This window comes from Carlito syrichta, unplaced genomic scaffold, assembly GCF_000164805.1.
Source record: "Carlito syrichta isolate Samal-C Ts95f unplaced genomic scaffold, Tarsius_syrichta-2.0.1 Scaffold305646, whole genome shotgun sequence".
NCBI classification, from domain to species: domain Eukaryota; kingdom Metazoa; phylum Chordata; class Mammalia; order Primates; family Tarsiidae; genus Carlito; species Carlito syrichta.
This window is the reverse complement of record NW_007249742.1, coordinates 93,145-98,940: the sequence shown is the minus strand read 5'-3', so window position 1 is coordinate 98,940 and position 5,796 is coordinate 93,145. Positions and strand designations below refer to the sequence as shown.

The 5,796-nt window shown below is 43.1% G+C and overlaps 1 protein-coding gene across 1 annotated transcript in view; it reads right to left on the bottom strand.

Annotated features, from left to right (window-relative positions):
- Positions 1-5,796, bottom strand: part of NDUFAF4 (NADH:ubiquinone oxidoreductase complex assembly factor 4) — a 17,962-nt gene that overhangs the window by 11,312 nt on the left and 854 nt on the right. The window lies entirely within an intron of this gene.

Below are 5,796 nucleotides of genomic sequence, written 5' to 3'. Positions count from 1 at the left end.
CCCCGGACCCGCCTTTGTTCTCCGCCGTGGCGTCCCGTGGAGTCACCCGGGAAGCTTTGAGGCTTTTCCGGCCGGGCCTCACCCCGGGCTTTCTGATTTCATCCTCTCTGGAGTGAAGCCCGGCATTGGTGAAAGCGTCCCACGTGGTTCCGAAGTTGCCGGCAAGAATTGAGGATCCAAGTCGAAGGGAACTTGACCTTGAAGTCGTTCGGCCGGGCGGTGCCGCCGAAGGGCAAGCCGGTGAAAGTGGGACTTGCGATTCCAGGGTCAAACAAGGCTCCAAAGTTTCCCTTCCTGCTTTTGTGAAATGAAAATAATGAAAGGGTATCTCGATGAATATGCCCCTTATTTTCCTGTCCTCTTGTCTGATGCATTTTCGAGCCACCGTAATCCACTTTTTCCAGTATTTTTTACATCCCCTTCTCGCAACTAATTTAATGGCTTGGGCTTCAGTTAACACTTCCCTTGTCTTTATATTGATATTTGCTACTAATTTGATTTATTTCTCCATACCACTAAGCGCTGAGTCATCTGTCATTCCCTAGCCTATTTCTCTTCTCTTCTGCCGGCCTCATTCTTGTGAAGCCTCTGTGTAACTTAATGGAAGGAACTGCCTCTAAGACTTTTTCTTCTTTTTTAAATTTTTTATTTTAAAGATGCGGGCTACCATTCAGGGTTAGGTATACAAATGTTCATTATGCAGGTACCCTTGTGCCTATAAGATTTTTTTTTTTTAAGTGTTACATTCTCATTCTCTCTCCCCCCTCCAAAGTAAAGAAAGGGACAGCTTTATTTAAAGAAAATAAACCATTCAATATAATGCTAAATCATAGCAAAAGCACTTCAGGAATACAGTTTCCACAGTTGATTATCATGAAACTTTTTTACTGGGAATGTATAGAATTTACAGGAACTTTATAGCAGCTGAAATCGGCATTTTCTGAGATAGTTAATTGGGTAACTTATCCTGAAGGTGGCAGGCTGCTCCAAGATTTCCATCTGTGAGACCTTTAAGCACGCTTATAATTCAGTGGTTTTTAGCCAAGGTACTCCTATTTCTATGAGTGCAAAGAAATTTTCATCTGCTTTGTTAAGTCCATTTATTTAAATCATGGTAGCAGTACCACTCACAGTCTGTCTGTTAAAATATTTTAAAAGTGAAAACCTCGCCAGGCACAGTGGCTCACATCTATAATGCGAACACTTTGGAAGGCAGAGGTGAGAGGATTGCCTGAGCCCAGGGATCCCAGATCAGCCTGAGCAATTTGGCGAGACTTTGTCTCTACAATAAATAAAAAAATTAGCCGAATGTAGTGGCACGCGCCTGTAGTGCTACTTGGAAAGCTGAGGTGGAATAATAGCCTGAGTCCAGCAGGTCAAGGCTGCAGAAGCCATGATGGTGCCACGGCACTCCAGCCTGGGTGACAGAATAAGACTCCAACTCAAAAAAAAAAAAAAAAAAAAAAAAAGTGGAAACCTCATTTTCATAGAAATTGCACCAAACTTTGGGCAACATGAAAAAGTAATGTTAGAAGTTACAGTGGCAAGGGCAGTGGGAAGATTGTAATATGAAAGAATTATTTGAATTCCCACATGCATGTAGAGCTTGGATTCCACATATAAGGAACATCTAACATGTGCCCTCTGTTTTGCCTGGTCCTGGCCCAGTGCTGCTTAGACCCTTAAAGAGCAAAACAGAAGGCAGCCATCATCCACCAGAAATGCACAACTTGTTATCGCCCTTTGGGAATCATTATGGAAATAAAAACCTGAACCATAAATGCACAATTCCAGCTCTTCTTGTCAAAACGTATAAATTAACAGGAACTCTGAATTTAAGAACTCCCCTCGGGCTTATGCTAAGAGTTGAAGTCAGGTCCCTGAGGAAGGAACGTATAACAAGGTCGCTACTCAGAGTTAAACTTCCATCTGAGTGGAGTGTTGTGATGGGTGTGCATGACTGAATACCTTAAGATGCTAATGAAATAAACCCAGGGTCTTGCCAAAACACTATATAAATTCTGTATAAATTCTATGAGAACAGGGATTTTTGTCTGTTTTGTTCCCTGCTGTAGCCAACACATGGATAGTGCTAAGCACCAGTAGGTACCCAGCTAATGTCAAATAAATGTCAGATGAACTGAAAGACAAGTAAGATCCCCGAGCTGGAGTCCTGACCCTGGACAAGTTCTCTGGGCCTGAATACTAGCCTTGCTGCCTGAAGTAAGTCCCTTTGCAAGTTACTTAAACTAGTTGAATGCACTTTCTTCATCTGGATAATAGTAATGACCTAAGGTATTTCACACACATTAAAAATATGTGTCTAATACAATGCCCAGCTCCACATATGATGTTCAATATTTGCATTGTTTTCCATTTTTCAGAGGAACAAAGGAGAAGATTATAAAAGAAGAGCTATTCTAAAGACCTAGTGTATAAATGAATGAAAGGAATAAAATAACTATATATCTGAAAGTAAAGACTCATGTTCTTCAATCATTTAATTTTAAAATATGGGTATTCTAAATTTTATTTGTATTTGCTGATCAGCATTCTCTGCACAAGTGGTGGCATTATTGGGAATCATTAAAATTGGAATATAGAGGGCTTGGCGCGGTGGCTCATGTCTGTAATCCCAACACTTTGGGAGCCTGAGGCAGGAAGAATACTTGAGCCAAGGAGTTTGAGACCAGCCTGGGTAACATAGTGCGACCTTGTATCTACAAAAAAAAAAAAAAAAATATATATATATATATAAAAGCAGCTGGGCTCCGTGGCTCAGCCTGTAATCCCGCCCCTTTGGGAGGCTGAGGTGAATGGATTGCCTGAGCCCGTGGGTTCGAGACCCGCCTGGGCAACTTGGCAAGACCTCATCTCTACAATAAATAAAAAATTAGCCGGGGCGTGGTAGCGCACCCCTGTAGTTCCAGCTACTTGGAAGGCTGAGGCAGAAGGATTGCCGGAGCCCAGCAGGTCGAGGCTGCGGTGGCCGGGAGCAGCCACTGCACTCCAGTTTGGGCAACAGAGTGAGACTCCAACTGGAAAAAAAAAAAAAAAGCAGCCAGGCATGGTGATTTGTGCCTGTAGTCCCAGCTACTCGGAAGGCTGAGGCAGGAGAATTGCCTGAGCTCAGGAGATTGAGGCTTTGGTGAACCATGATTGTGCCACTGCACTCCAGGCTGGGCAACAGAATAAGACTCTAAGTCAAAAAAAAAAAAATTGAAATATGGGTGAGAATCCTTAGTTCAGGGGTATAATATACCACCTGCCTCTCTCTGGCATTGGCAGCAGAAAAAAATTGTCTCTAGACTGTCCCCTTCTGGCTCCACTCTGCCCTCTTCATTGCATGCTCCTTCCTTTGAACATAATTCAACAGCATTCTGTGTCCCTCCCCCCCCCCCCCCCAAAGGATTGCAATTGTGAAAGCCAGGTGACAGGTGACTCAGGGAGCCCAGGACAGCTCTCAGAGTTTTCATTGATCTAAGCCCCAACCACTAGTGGGCAGCACAGCAGAGTTATGGAGGGATGACTCATCCTGGCAGAGATTTTGGTGTCCAGGGCGGGAGAACCTTTTCAGAATCTGGATTCCAGCTCAGGAACCAGGGAATCTGTCAAGAGCCCAAATGAAGTAACTCACAAGCTTCCCAAGCTTGGCCGGTTTCGTAGCAATGCAATGCAAACTCAAAATCAAAACAAACTAAGTTTTGTGCATATCCAGTATCCATATTGAGAAACATGAAATCCTCTCATGGATTCAAATTATCAACCAGCAATCATGCCCAGACACCTGCTTTGTGGTTACTACACTCATGATTTGGACATTGTATTCCTTTCCCATTGCTGCTAACAAACAAGAGCGGCTTAAAACACAACTTATTACCTTACAGTTCCAGAGTTCGGAAGTCCAAAATGAGTTTTATAAGGATAAAATCAAGGCATTGACTGAGTTATCTTCTTCCTGGAAGCTCTAGGGGAAAATCCCTTTATTTTCCCCTTTTTTTGTGGGTGGAAGGAGGTGTCTTCTAAAGGCTTCCTCAATTTCTTGTCAGCCAGAAGTTGCATCATTGTATTGTCACATCTCCTTCTCTATGAGTTTCCTGCGATCATCTTCCCCCCATACCTTTTTATTTTTTTCATTTTGAGTCAGAGTCTAACTCAGTCACCCAGGTTGGAGTGCAGTGGCACAATCACAGCTCACTGTAGCCTCAAACTTCTGAGTTCAGGCAGTCCTTCCTCCTCAGACTTCTGAGTAGCTGAGACTACAGGTATGTGTTACCACACTCAGTTAATTTTTTTTCTTTGTAGAGACCAAGTCTCATTATGTTGCCCAGCCTAATCTCAAACTCCTGAGCTCAAGCAATCCTCCTGCCTCAGCCTCCCAAAGTGCTGGGATTGCAGGCATAAACCACCACACCAGCTTCCATCTTTCCCTTTTAACACCTTTATAATTACATTGAAACTACGTGGATAATCCAGGATCATCTTCCCATCTCATAATTCTTGATTTAATCTTATCTGCAAAGCACCTTTTGCTATGTAAGGTAGCATTCACAGGCCCAAAGATCAAGAGATAGACATCTTTGCGGGGGGCATCATTCTGTTCGCCACAGTCATCATCTTCAGAATATCCACCGTATCCGCCAGTGTAGCTATGATGAATTTAGTAAAATACAAAGATTGAATGACAGAGAGCATGCCGAGTATTCTTCATTCAGCCCCAACGAGTTTATATTCTACCTGATTATTTAAAGAATAGAGCCTTCTTTCTTCGGCAATAGCACTCTTTCTCTAAGGGTTTGCGTAAGGGCCACAGCAGATCACTAGTAAATTTCCCACCACTCTGCTAGTTTCTGGTACTGCACACACGGAGGCATGTGTTCTTAGGTTCCCAGCCTCTCACTTCTTCAGAACACCGTGTTTGAGAAGCCTCAACGAGCAAGGGTATGACTTACCCTTACATATAAAGCAGCGTGATTAGTTCCCTAATTATGGCATCTGAGAGACACCAGAAATCCATCCCCTTCCTCTTACTCTTCCAACCGATGATTTCCCTCTCCAGCAAAGAATTTCACAATTACCTACCCACTCCTTTGTTTCTTTCTTTCCATTAGGTTTTTTTCCTCTGTATCTACTTTTAGAAGACAGGAACTCCTGGGGAGGGCAAGTCATTTGTGGAGAGTTTATCAGTTCTTTAGACTCTCAGACTACCAGAAGACAGTTGTCTGAAAATGGGAAGAGCAGATAGAGACAGTGTGGTGTTATGATACAGATACTGGTTTTCATCCATGGTTCCTGGTCCAGAGCTCTCATTGTCCTTGTTACAGTTATAATGTTGGGTGCGTTAGGCCTCAGAAACAGATTTTCTGAGTTTCTCCTGCCCTACTTCCGCCTGCTCCAACTCAGTACTCTGATCTTCCCCCATTTTCTGATTTGGGTCTTAAGACTCTCCCCACAGAGGGTCTCACCCTATATTATGGGGGAAGGAAAGTGGATGTCATGCAGCTTCCACAAAAATCCAAGAGAGGGGAGGAAGGGAAGGGGGAGCAGGTAACAACACAAAGGATGCCTAGTCCTAAACCAGGAGAAGTGCTGGAAGAAAAAGTGTGTTTGGGTGTGCTTGTTCAATATATTTGTCAGAACGCTAGAAAGATCACAGGTAAATGAATGTGAGCTAAATATTAAGGTCAAAAACACAAGAAAAGGACCTTCACCTGCAACCAGCCTACTTGTGAGGTTAATCCTTACTTATACCCCACATCTCTATAATAAGATGAAATATATATATATATATATATA